Raw genomic sequence first — 24,865 nt, forward strand, 5'->3', positions numbered from 1 at the left:
AGTATAGTCGAAGATGAGCGAATTTTTCCAATTTTACACATTTAGACAGCAGCTCAAATCATGGGATCGGACAGGCTCAGAAACATGAACAAGTGTTAAACATTTTTTGTTAGAATATAACCCTTTCGAATTAAATATATCAGTTAAAGAATCATCAGACATGATTCCAGAAGAGGCAATTACAAAAAACGAAACATTTTTGAGACAAAATAACAACGAAAACAAAACAAAATAAAAAAATAAAAAAACCAACAAGAATACATGTTTATATAATTAATTATTACAGGTATCAAGCTTATAATTGAGCCGTCAGACGCACGTTTACGTCCACATACAACTCACCATTCAACGTAATATCATTTTTCCTATTTCTATTACAGTTATATTACATTTGCGGAGAAGGAAAATTTAAACTTGAGGCATCATTCAACTCCATGTCAACACGAGGATAAAACAGTTTCATCAAACTTGCCAAACTTTGATTTAATAACTGGTAAATGCTGAAGTACAACCTTAAGACACAGTTTGTTACCAGTGTTGTAGAATAAAAACATTTTATTGGACCATAATCTCGTTCACATAACCCAATATACTAGACAATTGTATTACTTTGTCATTTCCATTATTTATGTCAAGCCTCACATCCCTTAGGTAGTGGCAGTAAAGCGTAGTTAGAATTGTGTAAGAGTCGTACTTGCAGACTTTACTGATGTGTCCACTCTTGTGTACTTTGTAGCTTTAGACAAAAGTTTGGTTTATCCAGGTCAATACTTGTTACAAAATTCAATAAACATTATAACCGAAGGACCCTCTGAGATGAGGTTATTAAACATGTTGATTAAATGACCTTTTAGAATGAGACTCAATACTAATAATACCTTCTCAAACATTGCTTTTTTAAAAACATTACTTATAATCTGAAAATAATATTAAGATTATAGGTATAATGTTAAAATTTCTATCGACATTAAAATAAGACGACTAAGAACAAACAGACATCAATGCAGCCTTGATGTTGATAAAAGTGGTATGTTTTCTTACATAGATCCAATTCAAACAGTTAGAACAAGAACATAATTGCATTTATATCGCTTTTCAGAAAATGGAACCTTTTAACCAGTACTTTTACAATTGTCAGGCGTATATATTATATTGGCAATATTATAACTTAAAGGGAACAGACGCCGATTAATGCCGTATTCCAGTACAAATAAAGTTTTTCTTTAATATAACGTGTTTCCGACTAAAATGGTTCCGGAAACTCAACAGTATTCAATATTGGATCAATTATGGCAGCGCTATTTTAGAACCGAGGCGTATTCCATTAAAGCAAAATATTCTCGAAAATGTTAAAATCTGAGCATTTTTTTTTTGAATATTTAGAAAAACTTAAATTTTATTACAAAAAAACCTTTGTGTTTTTAATTTTTTTTTTTGTGTGTGTCAAAACGATACGCATATTTCAGAATGCAAACTTGTATCGTATGGCTTTTTAAGCAGTGAAACTGAATTGGATAGAACTAGAAAACGATTGCATATTACATAAATTTCCGATAAACTGTTGTTATATAAACACCTCCTTAAAAATGACTTATTTTAGAACAAATGTCTAGATTATAAATGCACCAAGATGATTTAAAACTGCTGTTTTGATTATGACAATTTAGTTTTATCAATACGATACATAAACATTAAAAAAAAAAGCACAGGAACCAATAAATTCAATCCATAAAAAGTTCCCCAAAAAGAGGTCGTATAAAGGAACAATATGTAGCTTGAAACCTTTTTTGTTTAATTCATTAAAATGGAAAACAATTGTTTTGTTAGTTTTTTGGGGATTCATAAACATAAGATGTATTGAATGTTAAAAAAATGAAATAACAAGTCAGCGAAGATATATAAGGGTGATTAAACACTCGTAAGTCGAGAGAAACTGACATTGCCATGGCAAACCACAAGACTACGAGAGTCAAACAAGTATACATAGCCACAACAGAGAAATCTTGAAACTGGTGGTCTGCACGAGTAATTTAAAATGGTTTAAAGGAACATTACAAAAATACAGAGCTCCAAAAAATAATTTAAATCAGAAATTTTCTTATCTAATGGCAATTTTAAAAACTCAAACACATCAAACCAATGCCGTTGTCCTGACTTGGTACATGTTTTTGCTTATATCGGAAATTGATTAACCGTAATTTAATATCTATTCAAATATCTCACTTGTGATAAACTCACATAAAATTCCATTGACAACAATTTTTTGAACAAAACGAACTAACATAAAAGGTAAACATTTCAAAAATAGGGGTAGAACCGTCAACACTGTGTTATAATCTTAATCTTAATCACTATAAAAACAAACAAATATGTACTTAACTAATGACATCCTTCGTGTTACTCTTTGGAAGTGCAATTTCGGAGGATGATATTGAAATCGAGAAAAAGATAACGAATTTTATCTTCCAACAATTAAAAAATTATCCGTGGTGATTCGAAACACAGTTATCACATGCCGGCCATAAACTCGTGATGGTGTATACAATTTCAAATAATGTAAACAATTCAACCACTTGTAATTCCTGTAAGCATCAACCATCAATCAAGGTGTGACTGTCCACTATGCAGTTTAAAATATTTTTCAGGGATTACTTTCGCAATGAACTTTAGAGCTGTAACTGTATGGACTGCTATAACATTGTTATACAGTCTTTTATGCACTAAAAAACGTTTAAAGAATAGATATTGATTCCAAAATCCTATTATTGGTTTATCATTAGTTTTTTTTTTATTTCAATCTCCGACTATTTGAACAGCAGTTGATGGTAGATATGCTATGCTGCTTAATTAAATAGAACAAACGGTTTACTTTTTTAATGTCATAATCTAATATATAGTGTTTTTATGTTCTAAGTAATGAACTTCCTTTTTTCGTTTGAAATTTTTCCCCGCTCGGTGCAAATTACATAACTTGTCAAGCTATGCGTTTGATGTATATTCCCTGCCATCAATTATCATCGCGTTGCTGTTATTTGTCCTACATATTTTATTTATTCATTAATTCGTCGTAGATAGTATACCATTTTACCATTACTGAATTTGACGATAACCTTTGTTTATACTTGAATGTAAAAAAGTTCAAGCATACTGCAATTAAAAACGTTTTTGGTGATGTTTATTTCTATGTGAAATTTTGTGAGAGTGAAGATAATATGAATGAGTATTAACAGCGCTGGATATAATGGCGCCAATGTAAGAAAATTTAACAGAGGCTGACACGCACTTTAATAAATACAAAGCACATTGCAGTTTTATACTCTATTGAGTCACATGACCAATCACTGACTATCTCTCTATTTTACAGCCATGTGAAATAGACACATTATCAAAATAAATGACTTTTACATTATATTTGTTAAATGATAAATGCTGATTTAATATAATGTCGTTAATCTGCTTTGCAGAATCGAAGCTACAGTCGATTGTTACAATAGATATTACAGAAAAAAAAATCTGTTAGTCATTTCCAATCTTCCATGATCTGTCTTCCTGAAACTGAAAATTTTAATTTCGATTTCGATTTTGAACAACTGACTATAACAATGGGCTTTAGATGTTATCAAATGGTACCAGGCTTATACATTTATACATCAGACGCGCGTTTCGTCTTCATAAGACTCACCAGAGACGCTCAGATCAAAATAGTTAGGAAACCAAGCATGTAAAAGTTAAAGAGCATTCAGAGGCAAACATTTATTTATTAAAACTATGCCACGAAACCTTAGGAGACTTTTTTTTTAAACGATATTCATACACAACAAATACATGTTTTTAGTGAGTACTAATTCGGTTATATGTGATACTTGTTGTTGTCAGAATCAAGGAAAAGTGGACGGCATTTTGCTTACAAAATTACAAAAATATCAAATGTCAGTGGTTATCTGTGCTACAGACATCTCATACGGTCATTCAACTGAAAAGCCTGTCAATCGTTCATAAAGGAGACACCAATTTGACCACTTTGAATCGTTAGTTTAATAGCTTTCTTGTAGGCAGCTAACCTCTATCAAAGTGTGAGATATGTTCTCTTAAGTGATTTGCAGTTGTTTACGTCTGTCGTATAAGCTTCAAAACTGCATGTGCCAGAGGTGTTATAAATTGACAATACAGTATGTAACGCATTATATAAAATTATATAATTAATTTATCGTACTTTGTTTTTCATTTTTTCTTATCGAATTTTTGAACAACAGCTTATGGTAGAGATTCTACTGTGCTTCATTTATTTATTTTTATATGTCATAATCTATTATATACTGTTTTTATTTCCTTAGTAATGATAATTTGATAGTGTCTGTTATTTTTTGCGGTTGCTCCAATTTGCACAACCTGTCAAGCTATTTGTTTGATACTATTGACTTTTATTCATTATCATGGTATTGTTGTGATTTGAACTACATGTATTTGTTATATAACCTTCAATATGAAATACGGTGATGGTGTATGGATACCAATAAGACAATAGCAATAATAGACAAATTCACGACCTTCAACAATGGGAAAAAGCCTATATCTCATAGTCGGATAGAAAATATACGACTTAAACATATAAGAAACAATTCATTGGAGAAATTTACCTATAACGAAAAACAAGTATAACAATGCGAAAAAACGACAAAAACTGAAATACTGGCTTCTGACTGAGGACAGATACATAAATATGTTTCGGGGTTAAACTTGTTTGATGGACTTATTCCTATTCTATCCTTTGACATTGGTGTACCAATACAACATAAAAACGAACTACATAATCAGTTAAGAAAGGGCTTACGCAATCAGATGCATACCATACGCATAAAAATCTATCTAAAACAAAGACCGGTCGTGTGATTGTATTCACAACACAAAAAAAAACGCAGCAAAGTTCAGATCTGAGAGTACGGGCAGTTAACTGACTTGAATAACTTTTGTTAAAATATTTGTTTTTTAACACAAGCATTCTATAGTTGTAGACATATACTATTTCTTGCCTTTTGAACAAATGTATAACAATTGCCATAACGGGAGGCGAAACAGTGATATAAAAGAGTAAAAAAAGGGCCGTACTTTGACCTTAAATTGAAAAGTTTTTATACATTGTGAATTCAATGCAGAGATCTGTTACTGGTACGTATACCACATCTTCTTAAATACATCAAGAGGAAACGGCGCTGGATATACGGGCGCCAATATCTGACATATAAACTGAAGTTATCATGGATTTTAATGAAATAAAGTACATTGCAGTAGAACCATAATGGAGTCATATGACCGATCATTGACTATCTCTTTACGTTTCAGCAATAGGAAACAGACAAATTATCACAATGAACGACTTATACATTATATTAACTAAATTATAACTGCTATTTTAAGAAAAGTCGTTAATCTTCTTTAGAAATGGAGGCTAGAGTAGATTACAACAAAATATATTACGGATACAGTTTTGTATTAGCAATAACTATTCTTAAAAATAAAATTGAGAATGGAAATGGGGAATGTGTCAAAGAGACAACAACCCGACCAAAATAAAAAAACACAACAGCAGAAGGTCACCAACAGGTCTTCAATGTAGCGAGAAATTCCCACACCCGGAGTCGTCCTTCAGCTGGCCCCTAAACAAATATATACTAGTTCAGTGATAATGAACGCCATACTAATTTCCAAATTGTACACAAGAAACTAAAATTTAAATAATACAAGACTAACAAAGGCCAGAGGCTCCTGACTTGGGACAGGCGCAAAAATGCGGCGGGGTTAAACATGTTTGTGAGATCTCAACCCTCCCCCTATACCTCTAACCAGTGTAGAAAAGTAAAAGCATAACAATACGCACATTAAAATTCAGTTCAAGAGAAGTCCGAGTCTGATGTCAGAAGATGTAACCAAAGAAAATAAACAAAATGACAATAATACATAAATAACAACAGACTACTAGCAGTTAACTGACATGCCAGCTCCAGACTTCAATTAAACTGACTGAAAGATTATGATTTCATCATATGAACATCAGGCACAATCCTTCCCGTAAGGGGTTTAGTATCATACCATCATAACATATATGAGAAGAACATAACCCGTGTCATGCCAACAACTGTTTTTAGAATAAATGTGTTTAGTTCCGACGCAAAGACCTTATCAGTGACTCAATATTAACGCCAAAATATGCAATCTTTAATGACTTGACAACAGTATCGTAATTATATCCCTTCTTAATAAGTCTATTCAAAGGTTTTGTAAGTGTATGAGGTGAATACTGACACCTTTGTGCTTTATAAAGAATATTTCCATAAAAAATTGGATGTGAAATACCTGAACGTATAAAAAGTCTGCATGTTGAGCTATATTTACGAATGATGTCTTTATACCGATGATAAAATTTAGTAAATGTTTTGACTAGTTTGTGATATCGAAAACCCTGGTGTAATAATTTTTCAGTAATACATAAATTTCTCTCGTTAAAATCTAAAACATTGTTACATACACGAGCGAATCGTACAAGTTGAGATATATAAACACCGTAAGATGGTGACAAGGGAACGTCACCATCTAAAAACGGATAATTAACGATAGGAAATGAAAAATCATCCCTTTTATCATAAATTTTAGTATTCAGCTTTCCGTTAGTGATATAGATATCAAGATCGAGGAAAGGGCAGTGGTCATTGTTAGTATTAGCTTTATTTAAAGTGAGTTCACCAGGATAAATTTCATTAATATACATACTGAAGTCGTCATTATTGAGAGCCAAAATATCATCCAAATATCTAAAAGTATTATTAAATTTGTTTATCAGATGTTGTTTTGATGGGTCTTTGCTTATTTTTGTCATAAATTGTAACTCGTAACAATACAAAAAGAGGTCCGCAATAAGTGGTGCACAGTTAGTCCCCATTGGAATTCTGTCTGAATGAAATTTAATACGCACCAAATGTACAAGATTCTAAGAATACACAGCGGATGAATTCTGCTAGCTTTCACCAATGAGCAAACATTAATTGTACCATATGATAGGGGACGTTCAATTTTAATTTACCTCGGAATTCCTATAACAGAGGAGTCATTTTGTCGATACCTTGTGATTGTTAACTAATGGATCTACAGGACTTGTTTTTCATCATGCCTAAAGTTTGGTTTTGATTGTATAAAACAGTCTGGACTGTTAACATAATGTACGACAGTTTTGTAATCACATCCATATCGTTGTTTTGAAAAATATGTATATTCGTACGGTTCAGTGTCAATGCCGGGCAGCAGAAAAAAAGGTGGCATGTAAGATATTTATTTATCTTATTTTCACGTAATATATCATGTCAGCTGTTTGGTCGGGTTGTTGTCTTTTTGGTCCATTCTCCATTTCCATTTTCAATTTATTCTTAATTAATACTACAATGTATACTCAAGCTGAACCGTGGAAGTGGATTTGATAAAGCTGAATGGGAAGAAATATTGTAAATTTTATGCTCTACAATTTGAAAAGTAACTATTATCATAGCTCATCTTATATCTATAAATATAAGGGAGATGATAAACCCTTTAGGCTACATATAAACATTTCTCTTAATGTTGTAGTCATTATGATAATTCTGTAATATATTTTGACTCTATTGTTTATGTTCTTTTTAAAGGAAAACAAACGTCAAACGAATCAAGTATATATATATATAGTGTCCTTAAAAGTTTAAATGTCCCGGAGGTCATTTCCTTAATCACGTAACTGAACATAGTAAATTTCCAGTACGTATAAATTGTCTAGGATATTTATTTAATTTGATTTGTTGTAGCATCCAGTAACAATTCCGCTGTACGTATTTCTGTTTTCTAACTAGTGCTTTCAGTTTCATATAGGATTTAATTATCGGTGTTTGTGATACAGATAAGTTTAATAACACAATGAATTAACCATTTTAAGGCCGCAAATAATTCTTTAAAGGCATAAGGGTATTCACTTTCCATTGAGGGCGATTGTGTTAAATTTGCCAACAGGAATTTACTATCTGTATCAAGGACATTTACACATTGTAATATAATAAGGTATATTTGTTTAATATTTACTTAGAACATGGTCCTTTAAAACATCTTGACGTCAATGTATTAGCACTACCTTATAAATGTTTAAAATGCTTAATAAAGTAGCATGCATTTCTATGAAGATAACTTTGAATGTAAATGTGTTTCCTTACCATTATGAATCTTTTAAAATAAGGTTTAAAAAGTAGCGGTTGATAAATATTTTGTACAACTCATTAACATAGACATTCATGTTTAGGAGCCTGAGTTTCAGTGTTTGTCGTTTGATGCTTTGTTACATATTCATTTTTTTGGTACATTAATTCGTCCGTTAGTATTCTCGTGTTATTTGTTTTACATTTGTAATTTCGGGGTCTTTTATAGGTGAATATGCATGGTCTTTGCTCATTGTTGAAAGCCATACGGTGACATATAGTGGAGAGTTGTCTCCTGGGCAATAATACTACATCTTTTGTTTTGTAAGAATGATTGTCATAGATTTTCGAGTTGATACAGTCATTTTGTGAATGAGAAAAACGTTTATTATATGGAACCGTTGTTAATTTATATTTTCTCTATGTTTTCACTATTTTCACAAGTGATATAACTGTTTTTGGAATAGATTGGTCAAAATTGTATTATGACGTCAACTATTCTTGGTTTCTTTGAAGTTTTCTATTGTGGCGTGATAAAAAGACCATGTCTTTGTGGTAAACGACAGTATTTAAATTAATGGTTTCATAGATGTTTACGTCATATCGTAAAACTATATAAATAACAAAATTATAGATTTATATAACAAGTAGTTTTTGTTAAAAATGTGAAATCATCATAATTCAAGGGTTTGCCAATTTTCTTTAACTTAATTATACTAAAAGGTACAATATACAGATTAACAATAACTAAGTGATTTAATCTGGGTAAATATAAATGTTTTTCACATTTTCAAATTAAAATGCAAAGACAAATACGCATAGTCCTTTGTTTATTCCAATAATTGGTTTATAAAGGATACATATAATTTGTTTTATTTTTTGCAAAGCGGGTGTTTTTTTGCGCAAATATTGGTTATTTATATAATTAAGCAAGATCTGATTATATTCTATTCCGATTAAGACACGTTGTTTCATATGTTTAGTAGAAACACACAAGCAAATTGACGATGGAAAACTAACAATTCTGAATAACAAATGAAAAATAATATTTTAGAACATTTAGATAATATTTAACTGATTAAAGAGTTCACGATAATTTTTACCCTTAGAAGCAGCCACACAACACTACACACGGGTGACCCGATGTATTGTTATAAATCCCTTGGTAATTGGTTGTTGCATTGTTTTTGGGATAGTGGATTATAGATCGTATCACATGATTTAATGTCATTGAGTTTTTCCCGAAATGAACCCCATCTCCCAAACTACAACAGATAAAGACTTGCGGTCTTCACTACGGGTTTTATGTGACTTTTCAACGATGAGTAAATATGTCATATTATGTGTAAAAGCAATGAAATTATCCCAAATCAATTTCTGCTTAAAGAATTATCAATTTGGTTATACCCATTGATTTGTGAGTTCCAGTTTAAAGAGAATAAATACATGTACCAGACTACCAGAGCAGTGCATGTGTTTTATGACAATTCATCAATAAGCAGAATCAAATATCCCTTGAGATTTTTGCTTGCTGTATAATGGATCAAATAGTTTCGTGCATTCACTATTTCAACAGTGTTACTGAAAAACAATTAGATTATATATTTAGAAATAATTGCATCAGCTCAATTGATCTGAAGAGTAAACCATGAATGATTGCAAAGATTAAATTATGTGAAGAAGAATTATATTTTATTAAAATATTGCAGTGCAGCCCGATATATAAACTGTATAACATGTTTATACTTGCTTATCTACAATGAACTATTATTTACCCGATGGAAATCAAATTCAGTTTGATTGAAAAAAACAAACAAAAGTATCATCTAAATTTCTATAATGGGTAAGGTGTTTACAAGGAATCAATATCGTTTGAAAATGAAACCAATATACTATAATAATTATTAAAGGTTACTGTAAAACATGTAGAACAGTATTGTGTTTGGAGAACACCCGTTGTTCGCATCATGAAGGTATAAACAAGACTTGTTCTAACTGTAGTTTTGTAGTCTTGATCCGTTGAGGTAATGTGTCTTTTTTTTTTTTTTAAACAAAATGAAACTTTTGAAAATGGTTTAAGGACTAACTAGAAACGATAACCAAAACAAAAATTAATAGTATGACTATCGATGTAGCATTTTATTAGTGGTCTGATAAACGAGAAGTGAGATTTGGGTCATTTGGATGTCTCTATATTTAATTTTTTTCTGAAATTTCTACTTATTTTGATCTGGTTTTGTGCGTTTTTCAACGCCAAGGTGGTGGGTAAAAACACATAAAACAATGTCGAAAGTATATAATAAATGGATATAGGAAAATGTGGTATGGTGCAAATGAGAAAACTCTCCATCCAAATAACAATTTATAAAGATAAACCATTATAGGTCAATGCACAGCCTTCAACACGGATCCTTGGCCCACACCGAACAATAATCTATAAAGGGCCCCAAAATTACTAGTTTAAAACCATAAGTTCTTTTAAACATACATTGTGCCACGTATGTTTCATTTAAGAACATATTTTTTAAAGTATTATGCAATATCTAATTGAATGTAAAGGTATGGTTTCTCACTAACTGGTGTTTTTGTGCAAATAGTTTGCAAATTAAGCGATTCATAATTTAACACCTCATCTTGAACGAATTCATTGTCTGATTAAAAATGATCTATGGAGACTATTCGTGACTTGAAATAATTGATTGGAAGGCTTAATAAAAGTAACTACTTTATGCAACACATTTGTACTGCTTTTAATTACTTCTAAACCGGGAAAATAACACACACAAACAAATGTTTTCAAAGAGATATATTTTTGATTCAAGAATAACAGTGTATCATTTACCTGTTAGATAATTAATTGCCCGTCTTTTGAAATAAAAAGTTCTTTATCTGCTTTTGTTCTTGCACTACACGTTTTGGTTATTAAATGAAAAATCTTTCAAATGAAGTGCAGAGTACTTTTTATTCTTTTTTAAGTAAGCCAATATTATATAAATGATAATACTTAACAAAACAAAAGGAACAACCTTAAGCCGATCTAAGATTAGAACAAAAATGCATTATGAGAACCCTCCATTTTGTATCCAACGGGAATCTTCTTTGTGATGGTTACATTTCGTTTTATATTGCTAGATTCACTAAATAACGTTTAAAGTTTACAATTTAATCAACCTTGGAGATTTCATAGCTTATTTACGTTCAGTCGTCCAGGAATGGAAGGATGTGTCAAGTTTAGAAGAATAAAAACTTGAATGTCTGTCCCTTATATATATTACAAAACGCATCAAATATACCAGGTTTTTAATTTCATGCATCAGACGAGCGTTTCGTCTACAAAAGATACATGGATGAAGCTCAAATCCTAAAATGTTAAAAGGCCATATAAGGTTAAAGAGCATTAAAGATCGACTTCCGAACAGTTTGTGTGCTAAATATCAATGAACTGAAGAATAATAAGGCCAGAACACATGTCGACAGAAGCGATACGGTAGTTAAAACATAAAAATACAATTGTTTTGTAATATCATTTACAGTTTTAAAAACGAAGCTAGCTTGAGGACGTTAAGTATGTGAAAATGTTTGGTGTTTATATACAATATGAATTCCAATGAAGGTTTAGAAGTTTAAAGATAAAGATACACTTTGGGTTACAAACTGAATAATAGTATAGTTATGCAATTTTAATCAAATACTACATGACAAATATTTTATGTAAAGTTCCTCTTTTCCTTAGAAATATTCCATAAAGCTGACTGATTAGCCATAATGCGTTCAATAATGACAATATTTCATCTCTGTGTCATATTAATAAACAATAAACTGTTGTTGGACATCATAATGCTTTTGTAATATTTGCATTTTGATGACTGTTTATTGTAGTGTAATACAATATAACGTTTCTGGGCTACTCAAATCAAGGCTTAAATTGTAACATCACAGAATCATAGGCTTCGAAGGAGATATAAATAAAAACAACGCATTAGATAATATCATACGAGTGTCCGACGAAGATTGAAATCAATATGATAATCTTTTGTACAAGTTTCTCAATATTATACCCAAGTTAATCATATCATTTTCATGTGTTATTTCAAACAATTTTTTGTCTATGGAGTACACAATTACCCATTCACTTTACTTGTGTTAATAACACAGAAATATTGTATTCCCTTAGTGCTGATAGTAACGAGGTATATTTGAAGGGAAAACACAGAATCACTTTGTTACAATGTTAGCATATACATTATTAAAATCACATCAAAGTCTGAAAACGACAAGTGTCATAATAAATGTTTGGCTAAGTGAGAGTGAAATGAAATGTAGAAATGTAATATACAAATAATTGTTTGAACTATTTGATATAAAACAAAAACGTACTAGTACATATTTGTTTAGGGGTCAGCTGAAGGACGCCTCCGGGTGCGGGAATTTCTCGCTACATTGAAGACCTGTTGGTGACCTTCTGCTGTTGTTTTTATTTGGTCGGGTTGTTGTCTCTTTGACACATTCCCCATTTCCATTCTCAATTTTATCATCTAACAGATGGTGTTTTGTTGTGTCTATATGATATTTTTGAAATCCATCGTAGTGTATAGAAAGAAGAAATGCATCTCCTATATAGACACAAAACATATTCCACCGGATTGCTCGACAGAAAATATTATCGCTCTCAATCCTCATCATATCTTGGTCAGCAGAATTGCAAAAGAGCTTGAATTATCAGATCTGCTAATAGATAAAACAAATTTTACACATCCAATGGATTAAGGATCAAAACGCGTTCTACTGTTTTCGACAAAAATTATGACCTTGTCCAAAACTAATATATTAGAATCAATAGTGTATTGAAAAAAACCAGGGCATTGGTGTAGAATCAGACATTTTTTGTTATTTGTCAATTGGTAGAACTGAAAGATACAGTGTTAAAAGGTAGTTATACAACTGTAAATACATAGTCCTTGTAAAGAAACTTACAAATTCATGGGGTCTGTACAAGTAAACAATGTATGTGTTAAATTGAGAATATCATATTCTAAAAAAGTATTCGTATCTATGAAAGAATTAACTAAAAAGTTACGAAATCTCTTCATAGAAATAAGATCAAATATTTGTGTTTCGTTTAGTGAACATAACTACGTCTCCAGACACAAATGGGCATATCAAACGATTTCGACAATGGACACACCAATGGGAAAGGCAAAACTACATGTACCATTAAAATTAAATTAACCTTAACAGCAAACTATGGAATATCAATAAAAATAGCAAAAGACAATTAACGCAATTTATATTAGATTTATTTAAATTTGGTTCCCTTGGGTAAATTGTGTCGATATAATTAGAACGTTCTTGATTATTTAAAACAACAATCTCGAGAAAACTTCGGTAAATTTTAAATTTGTTTTCCTATCAAATGAAATTAAGACAGATGTCTACTGAGTTTGGTTATTAACTGTGATCAATTGTAAAAAATTAGAGACAAATTCATAAAAAAATAAGTAGATTTTGTTCATTTAAAGAATGACATGCTTCTTCAAAAATTTCTAGCTTTAGGGACGGGAAATCTTCTTTTATGATAAAGCTACTTAGAATAGAAATTTAACTATTGATTTTTTGAAGCATAATATAACGCTTTAAAATTAAGGGTTTCTAGTGGAAAAGATTAACCCATCACGAGTTGATTGATTATTTTTTAACATCGGTGTTACAGATAACCACGGTAGACAATGGCAGTAGAAATATACCGCTCTTCGAAATTGAAATACTCGTTTTTATGCTGTTAGGCTACCAGACTGGTAGAATCCTCGGGGACCGCTTGTCAACCAGCGGGAATTCCGGTTCGGTGGTGCTAAATAAATGCAACAGTAGTATACCGCTGTTCGAAATTCATCTACTAGGTTTCATGCTGTTAGGCTACCGGACTGGTAGAATCCTCGGAGACCGCTCGTCAACCAGCGGGTATTCCGGTCCGGTGGTGCTAGATAATGCAACAGTAGTATAGCGATGTTCGAAAATCATCTACTAGTCGTCATGCTGTTTGGGTAAAGGACTGGTAGCATTCCAATTGTCACTACCTTACTACCGCGCGCCTTTATGTATGTCATCGCCAAATGAGAAATATAATTGAACATACAGTGTGATACATGTGTATCGGTTTGTGTTCAACCATCTAGATTATCCGAGATCATCCTCGTTTTTTGTCTAGGTAGACTGGTACATGTATTGACAATTATAATCATTATATTAATTAGATCATTAATAAGTGTCAATAAGACAACTCTTTACCAGGAAAAAAATGCCATAGAAGCCTGCAATTATTCAAATAACATATTTCATTATCATTTTAGCACATTTGTCAAGTATTTCAAAATAATCGTTATACGAATTACTTTTTCTTCTTCATTTTATGATAAAGATAAAATTAACAAACAAGACCCGACCACGTTATTATATTACGTAGTCCGTTATTTTTGATATATGAGTTAGAATGTCACTCTGGTACCTTTTGCCTCTCAAGTAGTTAAGATAAACCCAAACAACAGCAATAATTGACTGGAATTTAGATCTTGACATTGATATCTAGATATGAAACACTATCTTACAAAAAACAATGATAGAATATAAAAAGCATTGACACAAGATGTAATCTCCATTAAACGAATAAACGATTTTAATTCAAATAATACAGATTAAACGGATACATGGTTACATGTATTCAAATTATTCGATAATCTGTCGGAGTGTCGGACATTTGCCACACGTAACAATAATTCCTTCTGTATATTTCTAACTACAAATGTATTCAAGTATCCGTTCTATTGAAACTGATTTTTCTACAACAACCGTCAAAAGAAATTGTAATGCTATTCGATGATCTATATTTATTTACATTCTTGACATTATTTGATAGATATTTGTTAGAAATTTGTCGTATTGGCAATACTTCATCATCTTCGAATTTATTTAGTATGAACTGTCAAACATAATATCAAGGTTCAACTGGAAGTATTATTAGTTCGGTTAATGTGGTTAAGATTCTCAGTCAGTTAAGTTAGTTATGTTTTAGCAAGTGTATCAAGTAGTTTACTATGATCTAAAACGAGGTAATGAAGATTTATAGTTAAATATTTTCCAAAGTTGCAACTGCTTTAAGAAAACCCGTACTTACGTTTCCCCTTATTTTGGTACACATGAATTTCAACTTAAGATGTATGAAGGAATTGTGTGAAGATTAGTTCAGAAGAGAAGTTCAAACGTCGATAACAACATAATCCGTTGAAGTTTGTGTTCCTGCCTTTGATAGATCATATATTATAATATTAGAAAAAAGTGTTTCTTTCATTACGACTTGTCTGAAACTTAAACTTTTTGATGAAAATCAATAAATTGGAAGTTTATAATCCTGTGTTTGTTGTTTATACTTGGCATAATGACATTTTAAATATCAAAATTTATAGTTTCAAATAGATTTTTGAAAATTGAGACATTGAATAATAATATGAATGTTCCCTTGAAGCTTGAAAATAGTTTCTTTTATATCAAACAATGTGTACTCTAAATGAGCCCGCAGTGTTAAAAAATGGAAAACAACACGTTTTATAATTTATTGCGTCCAAAGCGCTTTTCTGAAATTACCTTCATCAGGAACGCTCAAAGCCAAACATTTGAAATCCGAAGATGTACAAGTACCGAAAATCGTTGAAGAGCTATATGTCGAAAATACCAAAAATAAATAGCCAAATTAGTCTAAAGCCAACTTTGCCTGAGGGAGATGAAACCTTAGTTTCATAATAATTTCAAAATTTATAAACAGACAATTTTAGTAAAGTATGTTAAATCATGTCAGTACCGAAGCACTGACTACTGAGCTGATGATACCCTCGGGGACTGACAATCCACCAGCAGAGGTATCGACCCAGTGATGTAAAAAATGGAAAACAACACGTTTTATAATTTATTGCGTCCGAAGCGCTTTTCTGGATTTACCTTCATCAGGAACGCTCAAAGCCAAACATTTGAAATCCGAAGATGTACAAGTACCGAAAATCGTTGAAGAGCTATATGTCAAAAATACCAAAAATAAATAGCCAATTTAGTCTAAAGCCAACTTAGCCTGAGGGAGTTGAAACCTTAGTTTCATAATAATTTCAAAATTTATAAACAGACAATTTTAGTAAAGTATGTTAAATCATGTCAGTACCGAAGCACTGACTACTGAGCTGATGATACCCTCGGGGACTGACAGTCCACCAGCAGAGGTATCGACCCAGTGATGTAAAAAATGGAAAACAACACGTTTTATAATTTATTGCATCCGAAGCGCTTTTCTGGATTTACCTTCATCAGGAACGCTCGAAGCCAAACATTTGAAATCCGAAGATGTACAAGTACCGAAAATCGTTGAAGAGCTATATGTCAAAAATACCAAAAATAAATAGCCAAATTAGTCTAAAGCCAACTTTGCCTGAGGGAGATGAAATCTTAGTTTCATAATAATTTCAAAATTTATAAACAGACAATTTTAGTAAAGTATGTTAAATCATGTCAGTACCGAAGCACTGACTACTGAGCTGATGATACCCTCGGGGACTGACAATCCACCAGCAGAGGTATCGACCCAGTGATGTAAAAATTGGAAAACAACACGTTTTATAATTTATTGCGTCTGAAGCGCTTTTCTGGATTTACCTTCATCAGGAACGCTCAAAGCCAAACATTTGAAATCCGAAGATGTACAAGTACCGAAAATCGTTGAAGAGCTATATGTCAAAAATACCAAAAATAAATAGCCAAATTAGTCTAAAGCCAACTTAGCCTGAGGGAGTTGAAACCTTAGTTTCATAATAATTTCAAAATTTATAAACAGACAATTTAGTAAAGTATGTTAAATCATGTCAGTAACGAAGCAAAAAATTAAAGAATTTAAACGAGAAAAAATTACAGAATCAACTATGTATTATACCTGCTGAAAAAAGTTGTATATTTTGTATATTTTTCAATGATTATTAGGAAGATTGGTTTTAAACACTACGTTGAATTTCATGCGACTGTCATACAAGTGAAATGTTAAGCTAGCTATGAAACCTGGTTTAATTCACCATTTTCGACATAAGAAAATACCTGTAACAAGTCAGGAATATGACAGTTGTTTATCCATTCGTTTGATGTGTTTGAGATTCTTATATTGCCATTTTAATTCATTACGAACTTTCCGTTTTAAATGTTTTCCGGAGTTTGGTTTGTTATTTTTCTTTTTTTTTAATAGCATTGTCATGACAAGATGTTTATTGTCTGAATTTGAAATTGAAATACTTCTTCGTAAACAGAACGTATGATAGTTTTAAAGTTTCTAAGACATATTTTGATATACATTGAATGCCTCTCACATCGAACCGAAAAAATAATATCGATTATTTATGCTTGTATTTAAGCAATTATCATTTGAGATATTGATCAAATAACGTATGAAATGAAATTCAAATCTCTAAAGAAATCACAAGTCAATCAAATGACGTATTTCATAGAATGAGCAATATCATAAAAATCATAAAAACATTACCAAGAGCAATATATTCACACAGCAATGCACAGAAAATAAAAGATTGAAAACCATTCACTCCCATGGCGAGTTCAGATGGTCAACATATCAAGGAATATACTTTATAAGTAGAATTGAGAAACAATAATATATTTGAATATTATTTTCCATTTATAATAGTTTCGTTTAAGGATGTTGCTGCTCAGTTTTAAAATAAATAACTTTTCATGAAACTAGTATATATTGAAAGAGGATTAATTGAGGGTTCAAAAAAGCAAAAAAAATATAGGGGTCAATGTGCTCTTTTTTGAGATATAAGCCATTGGAATTTTGGCGGGAAAATGTTCTCTCTTGATTTTTCATGGCTTTATCATTGACCAGTCAAAGTAATCAGATACTATGAAAAAATAATATAGATTTTATGAGACTATTACAAATGGCGTATAATTATACATGTAAAAGATTTATAAAAAGAAAAATGGGGGTTCATGGGCATTTTTTTTAAGGCATTCAAATGGATAAACCAGAAGATTCTAAAAATCTGACAAAACTTCCAAAACATGACTGGCAGACATCCTTAACTATAACTATTGTTAAAAAAAGACATACATACAATTTATCTATATTCAACAAAAAATAAAATTCTGAGGATAATTCTAAACGGAAAGCCCCCAATCAAATGGGAACACTAAATGATAAAACACTTCAAACGAATGTACAACACATATCATATTCCTGTCATATTCCTAGCTTCGTACAGGCATTTTCAAATTAAGAAAATTGTGGATTTAACTTGGTTTTATAGCGCTAAACCTCTCACTTGTACGACAGTCAAAGAGAACAAGTCATACATCTCTCCTATAATTTCTTTGAAATACAACTGACATATCTATAATTTTAAAATTAATCTTACTTTCCGCTTTTATAACCTTTATGACTAAATCTTTTCTGCTATTGCATCACGCAATAGAATACATAGAAGGTTAATTGATTGTTTTGTTCGTCATGATGTCATAAAATCAGTGGTATGGTTTCTTAGTTTGATTTAGTAAACAGAAGATATTTAATAAACTAATTGATCTTTCCATAATCTTTATAAGCAGAAACAATTGTTAGCAGTACAGTTAGGTCAATTTCAAACCCTCTTAAATTTATGTATAGAACTCCTGGCTAAATTCATATGTTAAAAACAAACCAGTAATATGATCTTTGGAACAGCTGCGGTTCATAGAACGTGAATTATATTTAGGTGACTTCAATTTGTCCTTATCAAACAAATACAACTAAATCCAGATTGAGTTAAGACTTTGAAATGTATTATCAAATGTCTTTCTTTTGTTATTGTATGAACTAAAAATTAATCTGTCGACTATTCACACTATAGATAATAAAGCTTCGATATTTTCTTATTTGTATCCCGTTGTGATATCCCTTAATTTGGATTTTCATTTTCTTTTTCAATTCCTAATGACCTTGCCTCTCTAATTGTAGTATTTTTGCATAAAAACTGTATTGATTAAATACTGTGTGATACTCTATCCGTTACAATTTTTACGATAATAAAGCACAAGCTTAAGTGATTAACATTTTTTCTCCTATGATAAATATCATTTGTAGGTATTATACCAATCCCTTCCACCTAAGGTTTTACATATACACTCGATAATGTATGCGTTACAATCACTCTATCTTATTAAGTTTTAATTTAAAATTCCTATCTAATAACAAGCTAATCCTATTTCTTGACAGAAAAACACAAGTCTTACTGAAATACGAGAAACAAATTTTCATTACAACAAAACTCATGAGAACTTAAAACCGTCTGATGAACCCATACACGTTCTTACAAACACCTCGAATTAATCATTTTGAGCAATATATTCCAATTTACAGTCAAATTAATCAGAAACTAGATCACAAGATGTTAGGTTATGCCTGGTCAAGGTTTCGTATTTGAGGAAGGAGTGATAAAATATCAAAAGTTTGTTTATTATTATCAGGTTGTGTCAATAGCTAAGTGTACTTAAAAATAAAGCGACTTTTGTTTTTAATCGGAAGACAATAGAATTAAAATTCATTTTCCATTACAACAAAAAAAACCTAAACAAATTGTTAGACATTGTTTAAATACTATCTTCGTGTGGCCGCACACTTTTGTTCAGATACTACAAGAATTAATGACTTTTCGATAATGAAATAACTTCTTCCAAACATAACATATGCTGTAATTTGTATATACACGCTCATAATATGTTGAATACTCACCATATTATCAGTCTAAGTTATGTGTATAAATTATTTTTTATTTGGCACTTTCAGATAAAGATATTTTCCTAGATGAATGCATACATCCACAATGTCTTAATAACATCATATTATTTTACACAGAATTTGACAAACCATTGATGCCTTAGACATGTAGAGCGATATTTATTGATAATTTTATGACATCCCATTAAAAATTATAGTAGGACATGTGTTCGTAAATTAATGAATTTTGTAGAAATTTCAAGAATATGTCGGAAATGTTATCTTTTACGTTATGCTTGTAAAACTGTCTTACAATTAATAACTTTCAGAAAATATTAATGGAGAAAGTTTACATTGTTACAAACTTACCAATTTATCACATCTTTAATTTTTCAATGCAATGCTGATATATTGGCACAAATCTGAAATGAAATTTAGATATACGTTTATACAAATGTACATATATATTTGTGTACCAAATATATTAGCCAAAAGGGAAAAAAATAAAGGCAATTGTAGCATACCGTTTTTCAAAAGTCAATAATCAATAAATCGAAAGCAAATCCGAATCACAAACCATAACCGAGGCAAAAATTATAACAGTGATAAAAAACACCAACGAAATTACAAAAAAAAACCTGATACAAGAATGAATCCAACATACATACAAACAGACTATCTCATAACAAAAACCATAGAGCTAGTAACACAAGATGTTTCTTTTAGAAGTTAAAGGAGAAAAATCTGAAGGTTAAATTTAAATTCTATCTCTAATGAGTATGTGTATAGATTTGTAAAGAATGAGTTCTAACGTGGGATAATGAAGACGAAGAATAATCTAACCATGTCTTTTATACTTTATATTTTAAACAAGTGTTTGCTTTTTGATTTTTAGAAGTGCGATTATAGTCTCAAATAAACGTCTGAACACAACATATATAAATATTTATATAACTGCGAATTATATAAGAGTATGGCAATAAGCAAACCCATGTAATTATTCGAAATTTAATACCACTATTTGTTCGCCGTCATCCAGACAATAGCAAAACAACTAACGCAGCGTTTGATAAAATACACAAATGACAAATCGTTTCCAGAAAGTGCCTAAAAAGTAAAAGATGAAATGATAGAAAAATAACATCCCCCGGTAGTAAAAATGTAAACTAAAGTTATCAAAATACAGACAATACACAAAATAAAGAGAGGATATCAACCAAGCAAAACCTGCAATTATATAATTTAATCTCATACAAAATTATGTGATAACTGCTTAATATTCTGTAAAAAACAAAGAACCAAACACATTGGAAATTAAATTAATAAAATTGATCTCCATCAAGATTGATTGATATCATTTATAAAACTGCAGGAGTTTCTCATAACCGAACAATCAGAACAATTGCAAATTTAGTTATTAGTGACAATAAAGGTTTCAGATATAATTTCTGCACCACGGACTATATTTATGTATCTCGAGATGTAATGAACAAGTACCCGAGTAAACAAAAACGGGGAACAATGAATGAAGATGTCTCATTAAAAAAATGAATTTATTTTCAACTGGGTACGATAATTCAAATTGTGTGTTTGTTACTTTGAATAATTTTTTGTTGTATTTACTGCTGAAATGGAATACAAAAAATATCCTATGGCAAAATCATTGCGTTATGAATTTTCTATCATTCAAGTTCTCTTATTTTGAATTAAATCGAGCAGAACATTGCCTTATTTGCATGTGTTTATTTTCTGCGCTCCCAATAGGAATTACCATATGCTGATGTACGTTTTTGTTTATTTTTCGTTGTTAAAAACCATAATTTGATACACCTAAGAACATGAACCAAAATAGATTTCCAAAGGTTAAAATAATAAGGACAGAGTTCTATTTTCCCATAGTATTTCTACAAACAAGATAATAAATTATATGATAATACAATTAATTATGACAAACTGTGAATGGACTGTTCGAGATTATTTCCTTAATGTTCCTGTCTGACTGATGTAGACGATAGTTAATTTAAAACCCTTCAAAAAATTAGTTGGAAAAAATGTTCAAATAAATATTTGCTTGTTTACTTGCCTACTGCAATCAATGTATATAAAAAAAAGTGAAGGACTACTTTGATCTTGAATATTGTATACTAAATTTGCACAAAAACAACCCCTGTAAGCACAGTGTCGTGATAACTCGTTCGATATTTGCATTATCATTCAGCACTCCTCTCATATCCATTGATACTATTAAGTGATTTTTATGTTTTGTTAAGATGGTTTAATACAGGTTATGCAAACAAAAATTGCTTTAATGTAACGAGGAATTTTCTGAGCTACTGAACTCGCATCCAGTGTTAAATGAAATTAGAAATATACCATAGGAACGTTCAAACTCAGTCGAAAATAAACTGAAAACACCATGTCTAAAAGGGAAACAGACAAACCAAAGTACAAATAAGACATCAAAGAAAACGCATAACTGAGCAATGCGAAACCCAATAAACACTGAAGGTGATGTCAGGTGCCCAAAAAAGGGTACACTGATCACACTCCATATGTTGCACCTTTCGTGTTGCTAACTTTAAAACATATATTGAAGGCCGTACATTGACCTATAATGTATTATTATTTTTTTAATTGTTTTTCTGATGGAGATTTGTCTCATTGCCACTCACACCACATCTTCCTGTATATATATTTTCTGTGACTGTATCTTACATTAATTTGTAGGATCCTTTACTATAGATAATTTAGCTGATCTGTAACAATAACATCTTCATGCCTTATATATTATGTACTGTAGTACGCCGCTAGATTAAAACTGACGTGGAAAGGTAACACATGCCAACCGGGAGCTCTTTTATTTGAGAGCCCAGGTGGTCGTGTGGTCTAGCTGGACGGCTGCAGTGCAGGCGATTTGGTGTCACGATATCACAGTAGCATGGGTTCGAATCCCGGCGAAAGCAAATTTACAGATCTAACATTGTTGGGTTGATGTTTAGACGAGTTGTATATACATTATGTACACAGCCATGTATCACCATCATTGATGGCGATCCGATGGATACATCTGTTGTAGGGTTGTCACTGACTCAGACGTACTTATATATATATATATATATATATATATATGAAATCATGCCTTAGGGAGTTAAAACTTTAGCATCTTATTAGTCTGACTACGAAGCTTTTCCATCTATTTCATTCGAAAAATGTAACGTACAAATAGTATATCGTTAAAACAACTTTAAGAGCATGTCCAAAACTTTGTGGATGAAATTATCTTTAGAACATTCATCTGCAATAGTCTTTGATTAAACCAATTATTCCGATTAATCAGAGAAAACAGTTTGCGGTTCACATAATGTTAAACTTTATCTTATGTACAAATTCTGAAACATAAAGAAACTGCGACCACAGTTCTGATAGAGTTGATCATATACAAAAAACTTATATAAAATATATTCATTGAAAGCTTGCCATCAGGAAATATTTTGGTTTTACCGAAACATTTTATATTATTTACATGATAATATCTCTACATGATAGATATTACGTTTATCTATTACACAGGGGGACATCTTCTGACAGATAAAAACAGGGAAGTTTCTAAAATGATAATCGTTAGCTGCTGTACTTATTGAATGCAATAGAGTGTACCATAGGGCGAAGGATCTTAAAGGGCCTAGTTGTATAACGAATAACAGAGAGTACAAAACATACGTATTACGTATAATGGAGGGTATAGTCCTTGCACTAGTAGCACGATTTCAGTCTGAAACGGTCATTTTGGTCTGATCACATCTTGATTGACTGGATTTACCGCTAGAGGAAATCGTCGAGACATTTTAGACCGTTAAGACTGCGTTACGATCGATAGCCGCATCAGGTAAATCAGTTCGTTAAGGCATGTCCAGACGGAAAAGACTGAATCGTCTAGCGGGCTGTTTAGACCCGTTAAGACAGTGTCAGACCAAAACAGACCATGGATACAAAATTGCGTTCAAAATTTTCAGACCCTGTTTAGATCCGTTCAGTATATCGGTTTGATACCACGAGTTGCGCCCCTTCTACTCGATAATGCATTTTAGATTAATATACATGTATTTTAATATAATTATAATTTGAAGTATATTTTGGTTAATTAAAAGATAAATAAGGATTAAATCTTCTGTTGATTCTTTATTTCTTTTCTTGTTTTGTTGAGGAACTACTAAGTTATTCGTCTATATAATTGTTTATTTTTTAATAAATGTTAGTTTATATGAATATATATATTGATAATTAAATGCAAGGACGTATGTTTATTGTATACACACCAAAATGTATGCCATCAATTTAACCTTAAAATGTGAACACCGGTGAAAATGTGTTTCGTATTTGAAGATTAAAAAGTAACGGAAAATCCTAAACGTTACCTTAAAAAGTTAAGGAAATGTGGTATGATTGCCAATGAGACAATCCACAGAAATGCAACGGAGGCAAATTAACACATGCATATTTTTGTTTTATGTATTACAGTTGCTTTAATTCGTTATCTGTTGATATATGTCATAGTTTATCGTGGAAGCTGTTGCTTTTTTATGTTTTTTTCGTGCGAGTTACTCTATTAAACTTGGGAAAAAATATTCTCGACATCCGGAAATTCAAAAAAAAGACTTCCCGGATCCCGAAAGCTGATCATGATACTGCATTCAGTCTCTGTCGGGACCGTGTTAAAGTATCACCGTATAAAAATGTTCATTCAATTTCAAACAATGTTGTATCCTTATAAAATTTATTTTCTAATTCATATAATATGTATATAGTACTTAGTATATATGTATGGCGTTAATTTAAAAAAAAATCTGTGTTAGTTAAAATGGTCGAGTTCAAT

At 31.1% G+C, this 24,865-nt stretch overlaps 1 protein-coding gene across 2 annotated transcripts in view; it reads right to left on the reverse strand.

Annotated features, from left to right (window-relative positions):
- Nucleotides 1-24,865, reverse strand: part of LOC134688378 (uncharacterized) — a 240,308-nt gene that overhangs the window by 80,460 nt on the left and 134,983 nt on the right. The window contains exon 3 of one of the 2 annotated variants that reach the window (XM_063549057.1): nucleotides 20,362-20,414. The exons of the other annotated variant lie outside the window; for it this stretch is intronic. The gene's annotated coding sequence lies outside the window, so the exon portion shown is untranslated. The remainder of the gene's footprint in view (nucleotides 1-20,361; nucleotides 20,415-24,865) is intronic. 2 annotated transcript variants of the gene reach the window in all.

This window comes from Mytilus trossulus, chromosome 10 (assembly GCF_036588685.1).
Source record: "Mytilus trossulus isolate FHL-02 chromosome 10, PNRI_Mtr1.1.1.hap1, whole genome shotgun sequence".
Classification (NCBI taxonomy): Eukaryota; Metazoa; Mollusca; class Bivalvia; order Mytilida; family Mytilidae; genus Mytilus; species Mytilus trossulus.